The sequence below is a fragment of the Corythoichthys intestinalis genome, chromosome 11 (genome assembly GCF_030265065.1).
Source record: "Corythoichthys intestinalis isolate RoL2023-P3 chromosome 11, ASM3026506v1, whole genome shotgun sequence".
Classification (NCBI taxonomy): domain Eukaryota; kingdom Metazoa; phylum Chordata; class Actinopteri; order Syngnathiformes; family Syngnathidae; genus Corythoichthys; species Corythoichthys intestinalis.
In genome coordinates this window covers 51,062,381-51,089,165 of record NC_080405.1, presented here as the reverse complement: position 1 = coordinate 51,089,165, position 26,785 = coordinate 51,062,381, and the positions used below count along the sequence as shown (strand labels likewise).

General features: G+C 38.5%; 1 protein-coding gene across 1 annotated transcript in view; it reads right to left on the bottom strand.

Moving 5' to 3' along the window:
- Window positions 1-26,785, bottom strand: part of lingo2 (leucine rich repeat and Ig domain containing 2) — a 500,513-nt gene that overhangs the window by 288,965 nt on the left and 184,763 nt on the right. Inside the window, exon 3 of the mRNA XM_057849645.1 lies at window positions 5,348-5,431. The gene's annotated coding sequence lies outside the window, so the exon portion shown is untranslated. The remainder of the gene's footprint in view (window positions 1-5,347; window positions 5,432-26,785) is intronic.

Sequence of the window (26,785 nt, the reverse complement as noted above, 5' to 3'; positions counted from 1 at the left end):
TTTGAAAAAATATATATTTAAAAAAAAAAAAATAATTTCAATCAATAAAAGAAAAATTTCAATCATGAAAAAAGTTTTTGAATGCGAAAAAATATTTGAGATTGAAAAATGTGCATTTAAAAACTTTTTTTTTTCATTTTGTTTGATTGAAGCAATCCATTTTGTGATTGGGCCATATTAAGGGTAGGACATTTGTGTCTTAATCATACAATCCCTCAAAAAATTGCTTCGGTAAAAAAATATAAATATTTTCAATCAAAGAAAAAAAAACATTTGAAAAATAAAATTGCTCTCCCCTAATATTATTTTTTTTAATGAAAATTATATGCAAAGCAAATTACCGTCTAAGGTGCTAGTCCCATGATTTGTTCAAAATATAATTTTGACCCATTATAAAAATATATTTTTTTTTGTTCATTTCATTCATTTTTGTTGCAGTTTTATTGCTTTACAATTTGTATATATATAGGAAAGTCAATAACATGCAATGACACCTTTCAGCCACCAGGAGGGGGGCCTTCCCCCCCCTTAAAATCCGCTTATGGCAATTACGTCAGCAAAGAGCGAGAGCGGCATGCAAGACAGCAGCAATGTTGCTGTTCATTAGCGTTAGTTCCTAACTTTTACTATGCAGGAGGCGGGCTTGAACACAGTCATAAAAAAATAAATAAAATGAAGAAAAGGATAAGTCTGATCTCTAATGCTCGGTTTCTTACTGTGCGCCAAATGAGCAATATTTCAGTATTGCTTACAAGGCAGAGTCGTGGCAATCTGACACACACACATAACGCTAATGTGTGTGCAACATGCACGCACAGTGCATAGTTATTTGTTTTGATGCTTCTGCGCATGCGATTTAGTTTGCCCAGCGTGTGTCGGACTCCGAATTAGTGCGTATGCGTAATACTTGAACGGGCTCAATGGACAAAGGAAGTCTGAACGGGCACACCAAAATAACATGACAAAAAAATCGGAATTGTGTATTAAGACCTGCAGTATAAACCTAGCTAAGTGAATTCCCATTTAATTTCTTCAAATTTACTACAAATAATTTAGCCTTTGCTGTTGATTTTCATGTTGGAAAATGAAATTAAATTCTGTTAATTTCCCACTACTCCGCGGACCAAGACCCATGATTTTGAGCGGACCAGAGTTCGTTTGTTTGGTCCGAACTGGTGTTCGGATGCGCGTTCACATTGACAAAACCAAGCAGACTATCTGAGAAAGAGAAATCTGGTCCAAACAGTGCTACTGTGAAAGCAACCTGAGAAAACGAACCCTGGCTAAATACTCTTTTCTTTGTTTGAAACTATTACCGTATGTGCCTGACACCCTACATTGGTTGTACACTGGTATTAGACTTATTTTAAACTATTATTTCCCGGATACCAGTATCAGTAACAATGTATGACGTCATTGGTATTGGAGAATACTAAGAAATAACATGGCAATGCTGCACAAAACATACTCTTTCAGATTTCTGCTGCCTTCATGTGGTGTCATAATTGTGATAATGGCCACTTCACCAGTGGAAAATTGCATGTGAACGTCCCCTCAAGTCGTAATTTTCTTCTGGAGAACTGGGATTTTATTATGATACCTGAGTTTCCGAGATAGGTGAACCCATTACTTTTCAAAATAGCGTCACGCAAACAAGAAGTTGTGAATGGTAAGAAACGTTTTATGTAAGAAAGTTTTACCTTAGTATATAGGTTTATAAAACTCTTATTTTTTTAACCAAGTGTCTGCCGAAATGTTCAGTTAAAAACAAAAACTTACTCTATGCATTACGATACATTCTCTTGTTGTGGTAGATGAATGAATAGGTCTTTTGCAGTTTTACCCATGCAACAATCCAAAATGAAGTCCATGTTTGCCATCTTTTGTTATACGACAGTAAAAGCACATGAACAAGATGAACTTGTAGGTACAGTTGTGGTCAAACGTTTACATACACTTGTGAAGAACATAATGTCATGGCTCTCTTGATTTTCCAGTTATTTCTACAACTCTGATTTTTCTCCGATAGAGTGATTGGAACAGATGCTTCTTTGTCACAAAAAACATTCATGAAGTTTGGTTCTTTTATGACTTTATTATGGGTTAACAGAAAAAGTGATCAAATCTGCTGGGTCAAAAATATACATACAGCAACACGAATTAGTAATTTCTTGTGAGTGATTATTGACTTGAAAAATCATTGACTTGAACAAGTCAGGAAAGTCACCTGGAGCCATTTCAAAGCAGCTGCAGGTCACAAGAGCAACAGTGCAAACAATTGTTTGTAAGTATAAAGTGCATGGCACTGTTTTGTCACTGCCACAATCAGGAAGAAAACGCAAGCTATCACCTGCTGCTGAGAGAAAATTGGTCAGGAGGGTGAAGATTCAACCGAGAATCACCAAAAAGCAGATCTGCCAAGAATTAGAAGCTGCTGGAACACAGGTGTCAGTGTTCACAGTCAAGCGTGTTTTGCATCTCCATGGACTGAGAGGCTGCCGTGCAAGAAGGAAGCCCTTGCTCCAAAAGCGGCACCTTAAGGCTCGACTGAAGTTTGCTGCTGATCACATGGACAAAGATAAGACCTTCAGGAGGAAAGTTCTGTGGTCAGACGAAACAAAAATCGAGCTGTTTGGCCACAATGCCCAGCAATATGTTTGGAGGAGAAAAGGTGAGGCCTTTAACCCAAAGTACACCATGCCTACTGTCAAGCACGGTGGTGGTAGTATTATGCTGTGGGGCTGTTTTGCTGCCAATGGAACTGGTGTTTTACAGAGAGTAAAGGGATAATGAAGAAGGATTACCTTCAAATTCTTCAAGATAACCTAACGTCATCAGCCCGAAGATTGGGTCTTGGGTGCAGTTGGGTGTTCCAACAGGACAATGACCCCAAACACATATCAAAAGTGGTAATGGAATGGCTAAATCAGGCTAGAATTAAGGTTTTCGAATGGCCTTCCCAAAGTCCTGACTTAAACCCCATTGAGAACTTGTGGACAATGCTGAAGAAACAAGTCCATGTCAGAAAGCCATCAAATTTAACTGAACTGCACCAATTCTGTCAAGAGGAGTGGTCGAAGATTCAACCAGAAGCTTGCCAGAAGCTTGTGGATGGCTACCAAAAGCGCCTAATTGAAGTGAAAATGGCCAAGGGATATGTTACCAAATATTAGCACTTCTGTATGTATATTTTTGACCCAGCAGATTTGATCACTTTTTTCTGTTCACCCATAATAAAGTCATAAAAGAACCAAACTTCATGAATGTTTTTTGTGACAAAGAAGTATCTGTTCCAATCACTCTATCAGAGAAAAATCAGAGCTGTAGAAATAACTGGAAACTCAAGAGAGCCATGACATTATGTTCTTCACAAGTGTATGTAAACTTTTGACCACAACTGTACCAATTGGACAGTGGTATGGATAATTTTTCCAGAGCATCTAAAGGTCGACCCAGGGGCGGAACTTAGGGGGTACTGGTTGTACGACCACAGCCAGGGTGCCTCTAATACCCCTTTTCCACCCCAATGATGAGCGTGCTCATTCGGTGCTGGTGCTTTGTTGGTCCGTTTTGTGTGCTTCCCAAACACCAATTGGCTTTCCATGTGCAAAGGATCCAAATTGGGGCCACGTCATGCGTCAACAGAATACGTCAATACGTAAACCATACCGTCGAGTCCGTGGGAAATGCAACGTGGAAAAAGAAATACTGTCGATGAACCCGCCCCCAGCCCCCTGAAGTAGCTAGCCCTTCACTGGCTCTCGTCTGCCTGCTGAGCACCCATTTTCAGGGGCTTTTGCTCGTGCTTGGGTGCTCCAAACAGAAACAACCGGTGCTAACCCAAACATGAGCACTGAATGAGCACCAGTTCCAGCTCTGTGGAAAAGGGGCCTAACACTAAAACTACCAAGGGTGGATCAGTTGATATAAATCACTTTTGTCAGAGAAGGATCATCTGACCCTAATCAGCATATCTTTTGTGAGCACTATGGTCGTCATTAGTCATTCCCATTCACACGCGCAAAACCACAGGGTTTGATTGCTCCAATTGGCATGCTGAGTGTTTGCAGGGCAGCGCTGCCTTGGCTTTGCTAGACAGTGGACCGCTCAGGCAGGCAGTCGGGCGGACAACCTTTTTACATATTCCATAAGCTGCAGTTTGCCTACTGTATATATTGTATAGTGAAGCTTGTGTTTGCCGTGACAAAACAACTGTTTGAGCTGCTGTGGAAAGTTCAACTGAATGTTGGACTTGTCAAGACAAAGTAAAGGTGCTTGATGGGATTTGTGCCAGATGTTCTAACACTAAATTTTCTAAAATGTAGACACTCTAGTTTAGCTACAGTTATGGATGCTAGTCGTAGTTTTATGCCACATAGCCCTCTCATCATTTTTACACTAACTCAGGAGTTAACAAGTCTGGATTTGCAAATATTCAAGATGCTAATTGCAGCTATCCAGAATGAAACCCACACTTCCCACCTAGGCTTATTTATTGCTTGTTTGGGTGGCCAAGTATTAAGTTTGGTTTTGGGGTTATTTGACACCTTTCTGGTATTTCTTTATAGCTTAAAAAAAAAAAAAAAAAAAGGGACTTCCAGTGCTAAGGGGCCCAGTTTTCAGGCATAAAGTGGGTGTGGCTGGGCAAGAGGAGGGTCAAACAGAAAGGTAAGATGATGTGCGGCGCTGTAATATACAGTAGTTTTTTAAGTGTTAAAATATCTTTGCCAGCCTCTACACACCCACACCCTGGACGATCGTCTTGAAAGGCCCGCGAATAATTATCCACTAGCACCCCAACCCTGCCCCCACCACCTACCCCCTCTACGGCGATCCACTAAGGGGGTCCCGTTTATACTCATTGCACCCGGGGCCTCTACACATTTGTTCCGCCACTGAGTCAACCTACCCAAGATGGCCGCCTGCTACCCACACCGCTTAAAAAAAAAGGAGTGCTTATCGCCCTTCCCAAAGATGATGATAGGCACCCAGTTGTGTAGCGTTCAATCATTCTCTGCTGTGAATTTCAATGAGTTCATCAAGAGTAGACGTGCAATCCATTCTGCTTTGAAACCCTAACTTTTAAATGCTAAATGCTTGGTCGGAGTTTTGAATGCTAATTAAAACCCTTAATATGGAAACCAACTCAAACAGTTTGAAGCAGGGAGTCTGGTGTGCATCCCTCGTTTAAAACCATACCTTATTTCAAACTCTAAGCCTGACTTGACTGGCCTCACTTATATCTCGGATATACACATTTGTGAAATTATCATTTCAAAAGATTGCGCTTCCCACTAATTACAATAGATAGTGCGTGAAAAGCAAATTGCAAACAAATTTGTCGTACCAGTGAGGCTTCCTGGCGTCAGAATATAAGTTGATCTGAGACCTGGGCTGCGTGGGACGCTCCTCGCAGGTTCCTGGCCACGGGCTGAAAAGCAGAAGAAACAAATGAGAGTTGACGCGATGAGTGAGCTCGCCCACTTGGACCTAGCGAGCTGCCGCAATTGCACCGCCGTCCAGAATGAAACAATCCTGGAAGAAATGTCAGTCCGAGTAAGAGCGGTAGACAAAGGCGCAGTCCTCGCATGGCCGATTTGATCATTTTTCCGCGTTATTGGTGAAACTGCATCGGCTCGTTATTTTATTGCTGTAACGTGGTAAGACAGGGGAGTGGGAATTTTCAAAGTATAAACTTGTGACACCCCTGAATTACTGTTATTTATTTATTTTTAAACTTTCCCATTCTGCATTTACTTTATTCTTTTTGTGAAAAGAAAGAAAATATATGTATTAACAAATTCCTACTCTTTATTTTTTTGGTTTATTTTCAAAAAATGTTTTAACTTTTTTTTTTTTTTTTTTTACTTAATTTTAAGGCTGTCAAACGATTAAAATTTTTAATCGAGTTAATCACAGCTTAAAAATTAATTAATCGTAATTAATCGCAATTAATCACAATTCAAACCATCTCTATAATATGCCATATTTTTCTGTAAATTATTGTTGGAATGGAAAGATAAGACAAGACGGATATATACATTCAACATACTGTACAAAAGTACTGTATTTGTTTACTATAACAATAAATCCACAAGACAGCATTAACATTAACATTCTTTCTGTGAAAGGGATCCACGGATAGAAAGACTTGTAATTCTTAAAAGATAAATGTGAGTACAAGTTATAGTAATTTTGATCGTTTGTATATTGTGACTAAATATTGCCATCTAGTGTATTTGTTGAGCTAAACTTAATGTTTGAATAGAGTATTATTTTGCATAGCTATTTTGATTGGGAATGCCAGATCTCTTTGCATTGAGCGCTTTTCTTTTTGTGAACATTATTTTATTTTGGAGAGATAAGAATATTATTTTTGTTGTGCTTTCACTAAATGATACTGTAGTGACTTAAATGTTCTTAACTGCCCAAATGCATGATGGGAATTTGAGCAACCATGAGTCAAAGTGGTTGCTACAAATGGTATACTCTGCGTTGAGGACAATACATGGTGTTAAGAAAAAGATCCAGTTATTCTCCCCCATGCCGCTTGCCGCAATGGTTTTAACAGTTGTGGAAGAGATGCCACTGCTTCTTCTATTAAATAGCGCGGCTCCAATAAATGCCTGCGTTACCAATTCGCCCTTCTTGATAATTGGCGGTGCTATGGACCGGCGATTCATGTTGGGTCGTTGTCGTCGGTTGGCTCGGTTCGTCCGATTTCCTTCTGAGGAAGACGGCGGCGTACATGTAAACACCGAGAGGCGTTGGATGGCTTTTTGTGGGTACTGTTATTAACAAAACAAAAGCATGTGGGGGACGCAGCACTTAAGCCTGCGCTAACTGCGCACTTTCTCTACTGTCTCGCTCCCTCTCTCGCTCGACCACTTTCTTCCTCACTGCTCAATCTGACAATGTCGGCCACATTGAAAATAACAGCGGCCACCTTGGTGGGTGCCGGTAACACCTGCGTCCACTCCACTTGCTTGTCTCTGCACTTGGCTCTCAAAATACCTCAAATGGCGCCATTATAGTCTGTTCGCGGCAATGCTTGAGTGGGTCGTTCCGCGCATGCGTTAATTGTGTTAAATATTTTAACGTGATTAATTTAAAAAATTAATTACCGCCCGTTAACTCGTTCATTTTGACGGCCCTACTTAATTTATTTTCTTCCTTCCTTCTTTTTTTTTTTATTAAATTTTTATTTATTTTCAACATTTTCTTCAGTTTCTTCTTTTTTAAGTCATATTTTTAAGAGTTTCAATTTTTTACTTGGATTTTACATTCATTTACATTTTTAATTTGCATACATAAAGGGGGACCTCTACATACAAAGTTAATTCGTTCTAAGACCTTGTTTGTAAGTAGAAATGGTTGTATGTCAAGCAGGATTTTCCCCTAACAAAACATTATAATTCCATTAATTCATTCCACAGCCTGAAAACCTAAGCTAAATCCTTAATAAATGCTGCTGGGAGTATTGCAAATAGCAGTTACAAAGAGCAAAACAAATAAATTATAAAAAAAAAATCGGAATAATAAACTTATAATAGTAATAATATTGATATCGGTAATAATGTAACAAATCGGGTTCTAGTGTGGCGGATGTGTTTTGCGTGGTGTACGTGAACGCACCGCGAGGCTGACTTGACAAGAGTGAGAGACAACTTTTTATTTTCACTTTTCATGTTCAGCTGCGGTGGACAGTAGGCATGTTGTGTTGCACAAGTTCTGAAATAAATGATTAAAAACCTCATGAAGCTGCGCTAATATTCTTGGAACCATTGTTGATTTCTCTCACATGAAAATCCGCCTTGCGTCCGTCTTGCGGGAAAAAAAAGATTATGCAGCGCTGCATAGACTTCACTATCAGTTGACGGGACACGGGGCTCTGGGCTGATCCGTAAGGGGCCTATTATCATCAAATATTTTCAAAACAAAAACCGCTAGCGACCTAAAACAAAAACAGGCACCTCCCTTTGGCATATATGAGTCTCCATGAGCAGCGAGATCATAAAATTTCAAGTCGTTCCCTAATAAAATACCATTTCATTATTTTTTTATACACGTATAACAAAACTTAAAATGGCTATAAAATTCTCAAATTATATACAAGATGCACAAAAATCACCAGATGCACAAAAATCACCAAATGCGTAGTCACCTATATTTTCAGGATCAATGGCAATACTTAACATATCATATAAGTTTTTGCCCAAAATAGCAACATTTCTTTATATATAGTGCACGTTTTCAATAGCTTATAAATCACTCAATTTACACATCAGAAACCTGAGGAAAGCATGCAGAATCATCTTTAATTTTACTCAACAAAAGCAAAATTTGCATTTTTTCATATATAATGACTACTCAAATTCCAATGTTACTATTGCCTCAACATGGAGGCACGCCTTGCCAGCTATCTGGCCCTCGTCGTTTTTTAGATTGAAGTGTTACATAAAATAAAACAAGTAAAAGGTGATTTTTATTTTTTTTTGTACGGACGCAGTAATGGGCAGTTGGCCGAAAATTACCTTATCATTTGAATGTAAACTTATGCTACTGTGTATGAATACAACATGGCGGCCATCACAAAGCAAAGAGCTTTTTAAGTTGAAAATTCTGTAAATAAATATGAACATCACTGGAATTTTTATTTTTCTATATTAATTTCTAGTCTAGATTTTTGGTTAAAAGTAAAAAACCGAGCGGTTATCATTCATTTTACGTAAATATTTCAAGCTAAATTACGCTACTAAGTGGCGGCCATCACAAAACAAAGCTTTTTAAGTTAAAAGTGCATGCATGGGGCTCTTTTATATAATAATTACCTTGAATCCTCGACCAAATCACTCTTGAGACAATCCTGCCTGCTTGTACACAGTAAAACATTCATCTTCTTTCCACCTAAATCCGGCGTTTCAACGCAGCATGTGTTTGAGTTTATCACAGTAAAAGCCCACTCAGTTGTACCTCGGTCGGCCTCCAACTGGAAGGCGTTGCGCAATGTTTGTTGGAGTTGTCTTGCCAACTGAGAGGGAAGTCTATGGGCGCTGTCATAAATCATCGTATTTCGAGCATGTCGTCGGATGTAGAAACCAATGGCGAGTCGAAATTTTACATTGGATGTCGAAAAGATTGTGTTTCGAAGCGATCATATGTCCAGGTACCACTGTATATTCCTATGAGAGACAAAGATAGCTAGACAGCTAGATAGATAGATGGATAGATGTAATGGACTCCGAGCCTCGTTGCGGTCTACACGCTGGGCCATAAATCGCATCAAAGCATGTAAAGAAGTCTGAATCTGCAGGGATGCAGTGAGAATGAAAGCGTACACACACACACACAAAATAATCTACAGTATTCTCACACAGTGACGCACATCAAGCAAACCTCTCGGTGAACTGCCGCTGCAGCAACACCTGTTCGCTTCAGGAATAAAAAAAAAAGTGGAAAGATGTTCCCTTGAAGGACACAGAGATGCACGAGTGACTTGAGCCGTGTCGACAGCCACGGTCTTTTGTTTCCCCAGCGAGGAACCTCACTTGGATGGAATTGATCCAACTTCGAAACCCTGCCATTTATTTGAGACCTCTCCTGTTTGATCTGCGGTTGTCAAATGGAGAAATGAGAGGCTCACAAGCCAGGCAAATTGCCAATTTCAATAAGATGTGCAAGGCTGCGACGATAAAAAAAAAAAATGCTCACATAAAAAATAGGCCTGTCAAAATTATCGCGTTAACGGGCAGTAATTAATTTTTTAAATTAATCACGTTAAAATATTTGACGCAATTTAACGCACATGCCCCGCTCAAACAAATTAAAATGACAGCAGTGTAATGTCCGCTTGTTACTTGTTCTTTGGCGCTCTCTGCTGGCGCTTGGGTCCACATTATTTTATGGGTTTGGGGAGTGAGCATGGTGTAATTATTGACATCAACAATGGCGAGCTACTAGTTTATTTTTTTTAATTTAGTTTTATTTTTAAATTTTAATAAAACGGAAACATTAAGAGGGGTTTTAATATAACATTTCTATAACTTGTACTAACATTTATCTTTTAAGAACTACAAGTTTTCCATCCATTGATCGCTTTAAGAGAATGTTAATAATGTTAATGCCATCTTGTTTTTTTTATTGTCATAATAAACAAATACAGTACTTATGTACCGTATGTTGAATGTATATATCCGTCTTGTGTCTTATCTTTCCATTCCAACAATATTTTACCAAAAAATATGGCATATTTCATAGATGGTTTGAATTGCGATTAATTACAATTAATTTTTAAGCTGTTATTAACTCGATTAAAAATTTTAATCGTTTGACAGCCCTAATAAAAAAATCACATTTGTAAAAATTGAACTTTAATCTTACCATATTCTGACTTTAGCTTAATATAAGTGTAAATATTATTGTAAATATTATTTCAATGATAGTTAGTATGTATGATATGATGTTAGTCTTCAGTGATAGTAGTTTACCTTTTATTTCTGGAAAAACAGAACTTTATTGAAGAAAAATTGTAAAAATTTTACAAACTACTATCTTATAAAATGTTATTTAAATTGGCATTTTTTCTTCATATATTTTAGCTTTTAAAATGTGTTAAAAACGTGTTTGCAAAACAAACAAAAAAAACATTTCAATAAGAAAAACAATTGATTCTAGTACTGCAACGATTAACCGATTAACTCGAGTAATTCGATTAGAAAAAAACTTTGAATCAAATTTTGCTTCGTCGAAGAGCCGTTTAATTGGAGTGGCGTTGTCATGATTTTTATGAACGTGTTACGTTTACTCTTATTGATTTGGATGGATACACTGCCCTCTAGTGACAACAGTGAATATGCCATAACTCGTCTAACATGGCTGAATTCAGCTGCTCTCTGTTAAAACCAGATTATTGTTATTGAGTTCAGAAGTATATTTAGTAGTTTTTAATGTGGTAAAATGTGTTTGAACGATTTGTCAAGGGCATTGTAAAAAAACAAACAAACAAAAAAAACCTTAGTATTTAATAGCATTTAAGCTAGCGGACTTTTGTTATGCAAGTTAGCCAATTTTTTTTTTTTTTTTTTGGTTGTTGTTTAATTATCGTGGCGTTGTCATGATTTTTTTGAACGTGTTAACGTTTAGTCTTATTGATTTGGATGGATACACTACCCTCTAGTGGCGACAGTGAATATGCCCTAATTCGTCCAACATCGCTGAATTTAGCTGCTGTCTGTTAAGACCAGGTTATTGTTATTTAGTTTTGAATTATATTTAGCAGTTTTTATGTGTGAATATGAGTTTGAACAATTTGTCAAGAGCATTGTAAAAAAAACAAAAAACATTAGCATTTAATAGCATTTAAGCTAGCAGACTTTTGCAATGCAAGTTAGCCAGTTTTTTTGTTGTTGTTGTTTAATTATCGTGGCGTTGTCATGAATTTTTTGGACGTGTTACGTTTAGTCTTATTGAATTGGATGGATACACTACTCTCTTGTGGCGACAGTGAATATGCCCTAATTCGTCGAACATCACTGAATTCAGCTGCTCTCCGTTAAGACCAGGTTATTGTTATTTAGTTTAGAAGTATATTTAGCAGTTTTTATGTGAGAATATATGTTTGAACATTGTTTAAATTGTTTAAATTTAATTGTTGAGCATTGTTTAAAAAAAAAAAAAAAAAAAAAAGTAGCATTTAATAGCATTTAAGCTAGCGGACTTTTGCAATGGAAGTTAGCCTTTTTTTTTGGTTTTTGTTTACCTCCAACCTCATTATTTTTCTTATATTGTTTGAGGCTAATCTGAAGTGTTTTTATTTATTTTTAAATGCATTTATTGCTGTTGCGAAATTAAAGTGCCATTTTGCATAGTTTTAAGAAACCATTTTATTTTGTATTTGCAATTAATGCTCTTATGAAAGTAATCTTAGCAAGCTAATTATTGCAAGCATATAAACACTCAGTTTTACATATCCTAAAATTTATTCTATAACACATTAAATGTTTGTCATCCAATTACTCGAACTAATTGATAGATCGGTTGTCTTAATAATCGGTAGCTGCAGCCCTAATTGATTCATAATCTATTAATAATAATAATTTATTTTTTATTTTCGTCACTTAAATGTGTAAATTTGTTTGTACAAACACTTTGCTATTTTGTTTGGGGGGGCAGAGGTAAAAAGAAGAAAAAAACAAAACAAAAAACAATAGAATGAAATTACAGTGTTGTCAAATAAAATATAAATGCAACAGAAAAAAAATATGGACCTCAAAGGAAGTCAGTGGTGGCTTAGTCCTCTAGTAGCAATTGGGCAGCCTAGCACTCTGATCCTGTTGACCATGTCTTTCTCAACCTGAGCCATTTACCGGATGGCACCCACATACAATCCTGTGGGAGGCCTCATTAAGCCTTTTCTTCAATTAGCCGCCTCGCAAATTGGCACGTGGCAACACACTCAAGGCACTCTCGACGGTGGATCAGCAGCTGCCCTTTCAAAGAACCACGTTTGTGTCGATTATGTGTAACTCTTTGATTAATTCTGACTTGAAGCAATTGAGAAAAGATGGCAAGCACTAATTAGCAGCGAATAGCCGAAGCCTTGTTGATTAAACGAATCATTTAATAATGAATGGTAAAATTATTTGGGTTTTAAGTTAAGTGGAACACCAATAGTTTTTCATTTTTATGAGAAATGAATTATCATTTAATCATTTATAGCTAACTATATTTTATGTTAATGTAATTTCTTTTAATAATTACAATGTAAATCTTGTCATTTTAAAAAAGTGTACATCTATAGTTTAGTCCAGTGGTTCTTAACCTGGGTTTGATTAAACAGCAGGGATTCGGTGTGTAAGTCTAAAGAGTGAAGGTTAGGACACACGCAGGGTGCCATTTTTATATGCCTTCTAAACCTAGACCAGAAAAAGCTGCATATTAGACCAGTGGTGGAACAAACGTAAAAAAGGCCTGGGTGCGATGAGTATTAACTGGGTGCCTTGACAGTGTGCACAGTGTCATGAAATATGGAGACTATTAAAATGTTTTGGGCCTGTCATGGGTGTTCCAACAGGACACCAAAGTTCAGCATAATGACCGGGGCAAGAGTCAAGAATCTGCATTGGACAAGGTGATGATGCTGGAACTTTGGTTTGGTGCTGTTCCAGTGAGATTTACAAAGATGACTGCCTGAAGAAAACAATAGAATTCCCTCAGTCCTTGATGATATGGGGCTGCATGTCAGGCAAAGGCAATGGGGAGATGGCTGTGGTTAAATCTTCAATAAATGCACAAGTTTAGATTGATATTTTAGACAGATTTCTTATCCCTTAAATTGAAAATATTTTTGTCATTTTCCAAGATGACCATGCATCGTGCCACAGAACTAAAACTGTTAAAGCATTCCTTGGAGAAAGACTCATCCAGTCAATGTCATGGCCTGCAAATAGCCCAGATCTCAACCCTATTGAAAACCTGTGGTGGAAATTGAATTGATTGTTATTTCTTTGTTTGTTTCTCATGATTCCATATTTTTTCCTAAGAATGGAGTGATTCCATATATACTGTATTTCTCCGCACTTGCTCCATAAAAGTAACATTTACTGATCACCACAATGTTTTTTATTCATTTATTTTAGTGTTTCTGAATGCTAAAGATTTGCACTTTTGAACTAATTCATTATTTTTTCAAGCTTTTTATCTGAGTTTGTTCTACATGATAAAATGTCAGAGAGTGCTCGTCCAAGACTAATGATTCCATACATTCCATAAGAAATGGTTGAAGACCAGTGCCCAGTGCCAGAAGAATGAGGCCTACAAAGAAAAGAACACATATAGTCAAACATGGTGGAGGTTAAACGATGTTTTGGGGTAGTTTTGCTGCCTCTGGCACTGGGTGCCTTGACAGTGTGCAAGGAGTCATGAAATATGGAGACTATCAAAATGTTTTGGGCAGGAATGTAGGGTGTAGTGTCAGAAATCTGGGTCTGCGTCAGAGGTCATGGGTGATCCAACAGTACAATGACCCAATCAAATAAACCTCAGATAGCACCAAGAAATGGTTGGAGACAAAGCGCTGGACAATTCTGAAATGTGGCCATCGATGAGTCCGGATCTAAATCATATTGAACACTGAGGGAGATCTCAAAATTGCTGTTGCAAGAAGGCACCCTTCAAATCTGAAAGACCTGGAACACTTTGCAAAAGAAGAGTGGTCCAAAATTCCATCTCAGAGGTGCAGAAAAGTTGTTGATGGTAATAGGAAACTATTGCTTTCTGTTATTTCTTCTACAGAATGCGCAACCAAATATTGAGGGTGCCAACAATTTGGTCCAGCCCATTTTTTGTATTCTGTGTAAAATTGTGTACATTTTTGCTTTTCTCTTCAGCTTTTTTGTGTTTATACAACGCACATCCAAGAAGTAAACATATTCATACTGAATACATTTGTAATTGCATTAATTTCTGTTAGAAATGCTGAATTTTCTGGAAAAATTCTAGGGGTGCCAATAATTTTGTCCATGACTGTAGGGCACTTTCACGCTAGCATTGTTTGATCTCTTTTTAAACAGACTAGAGTTGTTTTTCTTAAATAGTCCGCTTGTTTTTGTAAATGTGAACGTGCATCCGAACTAGTGCTGCAACAATAAATCGATTAACTCTAGTAATTCGATTAGAAAAAAGCTTTGAGTCGAATTTTGCTGCTTCAAAGATTCGTTGAATTAGAGTGACGTTGTAATGGTTTGTTTTGAAAGTGTTGAATATAATTTTATTTATTTGGGTGGATACACTGGCCTCTAATGGCAACAGTTAATATGACATAACTTGTCTAACATGGCTGAATTCAGCTGCTCACTGTTAAGACCAACATAAGGTATGTTTTTGTTTGAGCTAATGGTTGTTATGCATTCGTTATTTAGTTTATAAGTATATTTAGCATTTTATTTTGTGGGAATATGTGTTTGAACAATTTGTTCAGAGCTTTGTAAAAAAAAAAAAATGTTTGCATTTTATAGCATTTAAGCTAGCGGACCTTTGCTTTGAGAGTTAGCCAATTGTTCTTTTGTTGTACATGGAGCCTCATTTATTAGTTTTATTTTTTATTAATTTCTGTGAGAAATGCTGTATTTTCTAAATTCCAGGGGTGCCAATAATTTTGTCCATGACTGTAGGACGCTGTGTTCATTAAAACAGAGAGGACTAGCCGCGAAGGCTCGACATTCAGTACCATTGATGGCGCTAGACGTCCAATCCATTTTGACTTAAAGGGGCGAATGAATGAAAGTGTGAACTTCCCTTTCTCTCATCTAATCAAACTTCCTAAAAATTACCATAACCCACTTTTTGACAGCCTTGCAGGTGTTTGCACCCAGACGTAATCGATAAGGGCATTGACAGGTTCGCGGAAGATAATCTCAAAGACATCACAGACGCAGAAAAACTGCCCAGGCAGCTGGGACATTTTCCCTGACTGTTGTCAACCTTCATCAATCACGTGTCAATATGTTGACATCTTAGACTTTTTGAGTCCATCAAATCCTCCTTTTGCTTCGTTGGTCAAACTGACCCAGTTTAAGGAGATTTGGGGGAAAAACAGCCACGTACAGTAATTTTCAGACTCATTTTTGAACAGACGTTCATTCGCGTACACTTTAAATGGATTGGATGGAGTGATTTAAAGTGCGTAAGACAGGATAAAAAAATAAAAGTCTTACATAGCCTTATTATGCGAATTAGAATCATATTTTGAGACGATTCGACTATATACAACAATTTGGCCAAATTACTCCATAATGGTCAAAACTGTCGACTTCACCTTGACTGTCGCACCTCCCGAACGCTATATTATGCCGCCATAGTTAGTCAGGCTTTTGACATTTTCCTGCCCCCCGGCTTCGGAGAATGTAGACAACCCAAGAGGCGTGACAGCTAGCCGACATGCTAACCCGAACCGAATTATGTGTCAAAGTCTAATTTTCGCTTTTTGAAGCGAAAAAATCACACAAAACTAGCCTGGATCATGTCACACTGTCGCGGGGTTGTCGATTGTCTTGGCCGATCGGCAACCTGCCCGGCGGAGAGCAAGTTACAGCTCGTTCCCCTGCTACTACGGACAGGAGAGCTCGCCGGGGAAGCAGCTGGAGAGTATTTAAGTTAATGGAACGCGTAGCTGCCACATGATCAACACGAATATAATGAAAAATAATGCTTTAAGGGGAGGTGCTATAAGCCACCAGTGTCGTCGGCCGAGTGGACAAGGAGCATGTCAACCACAAAATGTAAGCCACCTACGTATTAAAATGATACCAATATTTGACATAATACAAAACACGATGTTTTCCTCACTTCCTCGTAAGTCCCATGGTCCCACAGTAGTAGGGCTTGTTTTGGCCAATATCCACAGGTGAATGGGAACCTTTTGAAACCCCAAAAAGGTTCACACGCCTCTCCCGGGTGCAGCAAATTTTTTTCTGCAGCCGTTTGGCTGGAGTGATGCGAAAAATAAACGAATTAATCCGCAAAATCAGCTGAATCCTTAGTCCTTCTCAAGGGCGTAGGTTCGCATAGGAACGGTAGGGACATAACACTACCAACTTTTCAGGATGCTCAAATTGTCCCCACCAACTTTTAAGCAACCGTATTTGCAATATACAATGAGTTCAGCTACAGTATATAGGTAATTTAGATTGTCTTCCCATGTGTTGTTAGGATAGAATTGACCCTAACATTATGAAGTGCATTAATTTCATTATGTTCAGACTTACATATACCCATTTTCACTTGCTATTCAACAGTGCCGGTCCATTTTTTCCCCCTCAAATGCATGTTTGATTGGCTGATGACGAGAACCTCCACATTCACACAATCCTGACAGAAATACATGTCGATATGGCGCCTCCCCCGCCCCCTTTGAAGAGGAGGGATATTAGGTTTTTTTTTTCCGGCCAGCAGCAGCCACTGTAAGTAATGTAATAAGACTTCAATGTTGTGGAGGTGGGGAACATGCCATTAATTTTGCTACTGAAAGTCCGACCTGCATCAAAGTTAGCATAACATTAAACTGTGTGAACTTGCTAACCTGTAAAACTCGAGTAGAAAGCTGCTTAGAGAGGGGTTTCCTGTATGTTTTCTACTGTTAATGTTAATTTAACTGTGCATTTTGTGCATTTAGTCATAATTAAAATGCATTTATTTTCTAAAGCATTTAACCCTTTCTTGCCAATTGTATCACATTTGATACACTTAGAATTTCATGATTTTGAGATTTAGAATTTTGAAATATTTTTCCTCAAAAAAAAAAAAAAAATGGATGCAAGTCAACTCATGCATCTGCAGGTTCTATGAGAAAAAAAAAAAAAAACAGGATTTAGCTAGGGTTATAGATATTAGAGCGCTTATTACACGTTATTTTTTTTTTTTGTCTTTACGAATTTGAAAAAAAAGGTTTCATTAAGACCTTATTTGTCAAATTTTGTTATTCTCTGGCAATTGCGTCATATTGTAGGCATTAAAGTGTTAAAAAATATATATATTTTTTTATTTGCAGCCTATGCTCCCCCCCCCAAAAAAAGTTTCCTATATATGAAGCAAGCATCTTGAAAAATGACTTTCTCCCTATGAAAATAATTTTAACTTTTTATCATTTCTATGTGGGAACCAGCTATTTTTGAGAAATAAACCCAATCTGTTTGGTCTTATTATTATGTCCCGTCCCCAGCCAAAAGTGTACATGCAGGTTATGCTGTTATAGCGTCTCTGAGACCAAACCTACGCCCTTGGTCCTTCTCATACAACAGTACAGCTGGATGGTAAAGAGGACTCCCTCTACCGTACACGTCACAGCGCCCTGTATCTCAACTCGAACCTGGAGCCGGAAGTCACCCATTTTCATGGCGCGGGATTCAAAAATTGAATATATAAAACAATCGCTTCCACACACATCCAAGCGGTCCATTTCATCCAGGAGCATAAAACACCGCGTGAAATATGAAATAAACATGTTTTTTGGTGTCATACTCACTTTAAACTGAGTTCAATTCACGACAGTAGGACAGCCATTTTGGGTCTCTCATACTTCGAATACAATGAGAAAATGTTAAATAAGATTAGAGAAGAAAACTGGGTAGAGTGCAATAACTCCATAGATTATATCACCTAAAATTCACCACAATTAGTGCTGCACCACTGCAGTGATTACGCCGCAACATGCTATTAGTTTCAGCTGGATGCCAAGGACTACAGACATGCTTCGCTACATGAATTTAGCATGATAGGAACTAAGCCCGGAGCGGGAGAGAAGCTTTATGAAAAGAATTAAAGAGCCCTCAGTGATTTCTTTTCTTTATCTATGTCTCTTCAAACAGACTAGACAAGAAGCTCATTCAACACCCGACGGTGTGTGTTTCATACGCATAAAGAGGGAAAAAAAGACAACACAGAGAGTACAGAAACACGGAGGGGAATTTGGTTCAAAAGGTCGCGTAAATGTCAGCCACGAGTCAGGGCAAACTTTTCCTTGCAGGCGGTGGCGTAAAGTTTGCATAAAACAATAAGGCGAGAGGGGAAAAAAGGTTAAATAAGGTGTCAAGGAAGAGAAGCTGGATAATAAAAGAAACACAGGCATAAGTCTAAATTGGAGATGTGAAAATAATGACAAAGCCGAAGAAAAAAGAACGAGGGAAGATTAATATTAGCTCGGTGACGCTCGGAACACAAATGAGAAACGCTGGAGGATTCCTTCCAAAGAGCACAGCCGCTTTAGTCAGTTTATTAGGTACACCTTCAGGCACTAATGAGTAGGGATGTGATGCTTTGCATCCGAATAGGTTGCTAATATGCTCCCCGACAAGAATCGATATATCGTTTTAAAAAGATTAAACTCAACCCCCTAGATTTCAGTGAGCCGCATTGCCACAACATAAAACATCTAGTGCAGTATTTTTCAACCACTCTGCCGCAAAAAGGATTTTGGAAAATAAATCTGCAAATGCGCAAAATCTGGTGTCTGTAGTGTCAAATGGTCGATCATCACGCAATGCTGTTCCGTATAAGAGGTGTCAAGAGATAGCTACCGTAATTTTCGGACTATAAGCCGCTACTTTTTTCCTTCATTTGGAATCCTGTGCCTTATAGTCCAGTGCGGTATATTTGTTGATTTATTTGGGTTAATAGGTAACACTTTATTTGACGGCGGCGTCATAAGACTGTCATAATTATGATATGGCACTATCACGGGCATTACTGAATGCTTATGACAGATGTCATCCAGTAAAATATGTCACCAACTCCATCTAACTTCAGCTTAGATCTTTTATATCCATTCAAAAGTGAGATAATTGCTAGATAACACTAAGTGACATCTGTTATGTGTTCATTTATGCTCATAACAGTGCCATGTCATAAATATGATAGTCTAATGACAGTCTTATGGGATCACTGTCAAATAAAGTGTTACCAAATACCATAACTAGCAATTAATGAAACAACTGGAACAGTAACTGAAGAAATAATTAGCACAGAACATGAATTTTGATTGTTATTTACATCTGTAGCACTGCATTGCATGCTAGGAGGCATGTTGGACTAAAACAATCATGGTGGTTCATTTGGTCTTATGACAGTCGTATTATGCTATTAAATAAAGTGTTACCAAATGCCATAACTATAAATTAATGAAACAACTGGAAAAGTAACTGAATAAAAAATTAGCACAGAAGATGAATTTTGATTTTTACATCTGTAGCACTGCGATGCATGCTAGGAGGCATGTTGGACGAAAACAGTGTTGACAGCAGGTGGCAGGAAAGGTTGACTGTCTCCACCAAGGGAGCAGTGATGGCCAAATGAAGCTTCTTGAAGCAATGAAGGTGGATTCGTGGTGGTTCATTTGGTCTTGTGACAGTCGTAAGATGCTACTGTCAAATAAAGTGTTACCAAATACCATAACTGGCAATTAATGAAACAACTGGAACAGCAACTGAAGAAATAATTAGCAGAGAACCTGCATTTTGATGGTTATTTACATCTGTAGCACTGCAATGCATGCTAGGAGGCATGTTGGACGAAAACAGTGTTGACAGTAGGTGGCAGGAGAGGTTGACTGTCTCCACCAAGGAGCAGTGATGGCCAAATGAAGCTTCTTGAAGCAATGAAGGTGGATTCGTGGTGGTTTATTTGGTCTTGTGACAGTTGTATGATGCTACTGTCAGATAAAGTGTTACCAAATACCATAATTAGCAATTAATGACACAACTGGAACAGTAACTGAAGAAATAATTAGCACAGAACCTGCATTTTAATGGTTATTTACATCTGTAGCACTGCAATGCATGCTAGGAGGCATGTTGGACGAAAACAGTCATGGTGGTTCATTTGATCTTATGACAGTCGTATGATGCTACAGTCAAATAAAGTGTTACCAAATACCATAACTAGAAAATAATGAAACAACTGGAACAGTAACTGAAGAAATAATTAGCACAGAACATGAATTTTGATTGTTGTTTACATCTGTAGCACTGCAGTGCATGCTACGCGGCATGTTGGACGAAAACAGTGTTGACAGCAGAGGTTGAATGTCTCCCCCAAGGAAGCAGTGAAGGCCAAATAAAGCTTCTTGAAGCAATGACGCTTTGAACCATGGACTGCAAAGCTATCAATGGTGGTTCATTTGGTCTTATGACAGCCATATGATGCTACTGTCAAATAAAGAGTTACCAAGTACCATAACTAACAATTAATGAAACAAGTGGAACAGTAACTGAAGAAAAAATTAGCATAGAACATGAATTTTGTTTGTTATTTACATCTGTAGCACTGCAATCCATGCAAGGAGGCATTTGGGACGAAAACAGTGTTGACAGCAGGTGGCAGCAGAGGTTGACTGTCTTCCCCAAAGGAGCAGTGATGACCAAATGAAGCTTCTTGAAGCAATGAAGCTTTGCAGCCAATTGTTTCAAAGATTCATGGTGGTTCATGTGGTCTTATGACAGTCGTACGCTGCTACTGTCAAAAAGTGTTACAGGTTAATATATTTTTGTGTAAATATTCCATAATACAGGGAGAACAGCTGTGGCTTATAGTCCAGTGCGTCTTATCCATGAACAAATGCCGTTTTCATGTCATATTTAGTGAGTGACGGCTTATAGTCAGGTCCTACTTATCGTGCGAAAATTATGATAATTGCTTTGTTTTGTGATGCGTAAGTAGGGTGACCACTTCCATAAGGTCAAAATGGAGGACCCATTTAACATCAGTCTTGCGGTGTATTTTCATCAACAATAAAGTTTTGCATGGTTTATAGACGATATTCGTGTAACTAAATAGTACAAAAATACCAATTAAATGTCCAACCTTTTTGGACAATTTATTTAGTTTACAGTACTGTGTTTTCAAATTGCAATGTGCCCAAAAACAAATCTTATTTTGAAACAGTGTTCTGCAGTGCTTAATTTGTAAATAATAAGGTGCCGGAGCGGAAAGTACATATGACAGCGCAGGGATGACGAGAGACACAGATCCCAGGACATACGCAGAAAATGGTGCTGAAAACAACACGCAAATGCCCACTTGCCATGCTGTGGGACTTACAAGGCTCAATGTCAAATAATATCCATGGTATTAATGCTATGACAACTATTTACAATTATTTAGGCTATACTCTTCACAGCACGGGAAATTGCCCACATAACCACAGGTGGGACTTACAGTAACGTACAGTCTAACTTGTAAAACAAACCAATAACCCCCCCCCCCCCTTTCTTATCAGGCTCCAAAGTTCCCACCGCCTTACAAATTGTGCAGCCTAAACCCACATTTTCCATAAGGGTACTGGCCTGTTGCTCCAGCTGTTGGTGGTCCCCCTGGCAGACTGCTGGCCCCAACTTCGGGTAGTGCTGAACCTGACCACTGCTGCCACGGTAGCAGCCTCCTGCCCCAGTTTGGCTGGCTGTCCGTTAACCTGGCTAGCTGCTGCGGTGCTAGCCTCCTGCTGCACCTGGTCCTGCTCGTTAGCATGATCGCTGCAGCTGCCTTAATCACTGGTTGTTGCTTTTCTGACACGTTTTTAACCATCTTCCTTCTTTTTGCAAAAAGACAGTTGCATTTACTGTCTTTTGGGCATGTTGAAATACCGTTTGATCCTGGCTGCTTGCTCCCCAGATGCCACAATTTTCCATTTTTTTTATTTATTATTATTATTTTTTTATGTCAGGGGTGTGATTTGTTGGTCCAGCTTTTCAGTGCATCGACAAATCTCTGACTCTTTCATAATACTTAATTTTTTATAATACATGCAATTCTTGGGATTTGTTCTGTAAATGAATTTAAGCACATTATTATTTTATTTTATTTTTTACTATAATGTCCGTAACTAAGTGTAATACGCTGATATAATGTTTACCGAGGCACCCTGAAGTGCACGCAATGTTACTGTTGTTTTGGTCGCGTGATGCGGGAGTGAGATAGAGAGGCACAGCCTACCTAGAGCCACAAGTTGTGTTCATGCTGTTAGCGCCATGTGTTGATAAAGAAACAAAGTTATCAGCATGTCGTGTGTTCGATACGTTTGTCAAAAAAAAAAAAAGCACAAATCAAGAAACTATGCACGGTCCCTTTGAGAGACGCTAGGAATGGAGAGCTGTGAGTAGTAGGAAGCGAGAGGGAGACGGATGAGAAGCGAAAGTTTGCAGTCGAATGTGGCGGCAGTCTGCTGTTATTTTGTTTATCATTTTCTTATTGTTGCCACAATAAAGTGGAGAAAGCAATCAACGAATCCCCCCCCCCATTCGGGGCTATTACAATATGTTTTTTTTTAAAAAACTTTTTATATGACTATTATTTTCTAAACACGAGAGGAGCAGGATCTGCCCAAATAAGTCCTGGAACACAGGGAGGCCAAAATTAAGAGGTGCCGGATCTTGCCGGAACAAGATCCGGCACAAATTAAGCCCCGGTGTTCTGCCAAAATGTCTAACATGGCGAAACATCCACCAATAAAATGTCGATTGATAAATCCGTAGCTAAGTGGTTGTTCTAAGAAGTATACTGGTTGATGTCAAAACTGATAGAGAATAACATATAGATTAATAAGTTTGTAGTTTCATGCATTTATTATGAAAGTATCGGTTAAACAGTAAAAATTAGAGAAAACTTTGCTTGTCGATTTACAGTGTGTGCCCCTGAGTTTTCAGCTGGCGCCCCTAAAATTTTAAAGTAGGGGCCACTCGGCTCCTTGTAAAAAATGTCTGGAGCAGGGGTCGCGTTAACCGAATATTTTCCGTCGTTGACCGGTTTTTTAAAACGGTGACGGAAAAAACTGAAGTCCATCTGTCATTTTAACAGGTTGCAATTCACACCCCAGGCCACAAGGTGGCGAGTGAGCATATTAATTAGCTATTGTCTCTCTTAATGCATGACGTCGTTGGCCTTACTCGGAAAAATGTCAAGGCAACTGAGTGTCCGAACTAAGTCGTCCGTCCGAGGCAAAAGTCCAAAACCTCATGACAATAGCCTCTGAAGGAATCCCACTTGAGACATTTGATTATGCACAAGCGGGCACGCAATTCAAGTCCATGCGCACCAGGAGGAAGACTGCGTTCAGGCCACAGCAGGTGAACTGTTAATTTTATTGTTCCATATGTAGCCTACCTACTGGGGCCACAGTCAGCTGTTTTTGTCACTGCGGAGAAAAAGTTACATTTCATATGCTTGATGGCACGGTGTGGATTCTGTTAAGCTTGTTCGGACAGAATATTGTAGCGTCACCGGGGTCTGGCGGCGGCACCGTGATTGACACATCAACGCGAGGTTCTTATTGGTGCACCCGGTGTGCCAGCGCGTCATCCAATTGGTGGACTAGATTGCCGCCTGTGTATATAGTTGCCTCTTTTTCTTTGGGGGCAGAGTTGTTGTTTTGTTGGTGTTGCTGGCGGTAAGCAGAGTAAAAAGAGGGAGAAAAATACCACGACTTCCGTGTCTAATTTTTCGCCGCCAAGCAAGCATTACAATATTAATTAAAAATGAATGAAAACTAAATACTATCGAATATGTCATTATTACCATTTTAAAAATTTAAGTGACGGGTAAAAATAGATTATGACCGGATTTTTATGACCCTGTCAGTCAAAATGACAGACAACGAAAAAGTCTAGCGCAACCTCTGGTCTGGAGTCCTGCAAAAGCCCAGGTGTCACACTGAGCGAGTGTAAATATGATTATGAAATGTGTTTTTGTGTTTGTTTGAAACCTATTCAATACACGACTTTACATTGTTAATATAGTCTAGGGAAAATCATTTTTACATTTTTTGCTGATGGCGTGCCTTGGGATTTTTCCATATAAAAAAAAGTGCCGTGGCTTGGAAAAACACTGATCTAGTGGAGTAGAAATTTCTTTTATATTCCTCATGATACTGTATTTGAACTTATTTCTTTTTACCAGGACAAATTCTCTTTTGTGAGTTTAGGACATATAAACGAATAAGCAAAATGAGTGATAAATCATATTATATGATAAGCAAACTGCGAACTTTCTGACCCAGTCGTCCACACATGAAGCTTGCGCTCTGAGTCCAGTCTAGACCACAGCTCAGACAACTCCCGCTGGAGTAAATAAGATATAGAGTGCAAATGCTTGAGGGGCAGCAGCAGTCGCTCGAAATGAGCGCCCCCGTGGATCTCTGACCTGACCTTCTCTTCAACACAACGGAGAGCAGGGGAGAAAAAAATGTTAGAATCAGCATTGTGTTTTCTCTCGTGTTCGCAAAATGTCTGAGAATATATCATCACATTGAAATACATTTAAAGCAGCATAATTAGCTTTTTCAGCAATAAAGCAACATTACATTTTTTGATAATGTTGTGGAGATGGTAGTGATGGTATTCATGATGGAAGAAGTTGGTGTTGTAAAAGTAACTGTAGAAAAAATGGAGGTAGTCGTTGAAATTGCAGTGGAAGTAGGATTAATAGTAGAAATGGTAGTGGTGATACAGCATCAGCATGTTATTTGTTAGTTCTCTCCATACTGATTACCTAATTTTAAAGCTGTATTGTTACATCATTTATCATTCCTTTGTTTTGCAGATCGTCTGATCTCGATTATGATTAAAAAAAAAAAAAAAAAAAAAAGAATAAACACTATTTGTTTTCATAGACAAGTTTCCTGAGCGAAATATAGGCGGCGCCATCTTGGAAAATTTCTGCTTCGAACTTCCGGTTTAGAAAAAAACCTCATGAGTTGCGGTTGAAGTTAGCAGTGTGTTTGCGAAGTTAAAACTGCAAAGTCAAGTCAGAGGAAACCACGGAATCTCCAAAAATAGGATTCAGCACGACGTAGATGAGACGTAAATGAGATTGGATGATTGTTCTTATCACTTCGTTGATCATTCGTGGAAAAAAATATAACAACCTGTCAGCCTGTGTTGACGTGAGGTATAGACTGATACGCCGGCCACCTGATTGACCAAAATGAGGTGAAATTGAAAATTATATTACATTTTCCAAATGCAGAAGGGCTCACACTGATTTTGTAGTTCCAAGGAAATACTAAAAATTATGTACATATAAACAAAAATAGTATGTAATTCTATTTTATTGCAGATACTGATCACAATAAAACATTTGGCCAACATGATTCGATTTTGTTTTATTTAAAACGATTGGTGCACCTGCAAAACAGGTCAATAAATCACAATTTATAGAATTATTAGAAAAATAGCATACAAGAATGTGATATCAGAAAGCAGAGCTCCAGAGCGGCTTAAGAGCCTCGCCGAACTTTGACACGCCATTACACAGACCCTCGGCGGGCTACAGAGGGGCTTTCTCCCACGGTCTTTGACAATTCCAGCTCCAATAGCGTATCTTAAAGTTGTTGCAGTTAAAAAGCTCGTAGTTAGATCCAGGGATCGAGTTGACGGGCCGCCGCGACATGAGCCATCGTCTGTCCCAGGCTTTCGGCCGTCCCCGGGTAGTTACAGTAAATACTATTAAAGATCATCATAATGACAATCATCATCGTAATGAAAATATCAAAGGCAAAAAGTCGTTTCTTGCGCAAGATTTTAGCTTAAGTATTTTTTGAGCACCGGACACATGAAAATGCAGGGATCGGAAGAACATACCTTCCGTAACACAGCGGCAACATGGCTACAAAACACCCGGTCTTTGAGGTGGCACGAGCTTGGTTTTACATCTGCCTTCATTATCATGTTTTCCATCCCCTGTCGTGATTTATGGCAGATGGATGCGGTATTTCCAAATTGTCTTTTTTTGGGGATTTTTATGAGCAATTTTATTTTAGCACCACTGTTGTTTTGGATGGAGAAATTTTAAAACGGAAGTTGCTAGCAGACATAAGGAAGTAAAGCGGAAGTACCTCGGAAACTTGTCTATACTCCACACACAATGACCAAAAAAAAATAGCCCAAATGTGTACATTGTTTTGAAAAAAGTGTTTTAGACCTGCAATTTGAGTGTAAAGCAGGAATTGTGCCTGTAGTTTAGAATATCTGGTTGGGGAGGGATAGAGCTGTGGTCATTGAGTCTGAAGTTAGTACAAGAACATGTGTGATAACCTTTAGGAAAAAAACAGTAAAAGACTGAATTTGCATCGTAAGGAGGGGGAAGGGACCGGACCTGAACAGATGCTTTGAACACACTGAAACAATGACAATGTTGAATTATCAGTCCTAATTGTTATCAATATAAGCAGAAAAAGGTTGACCAATTGGTGTTGTCACCCACAATTCTGTTACATCATCATCCAGCTCTTGGTAGCATTTATAGT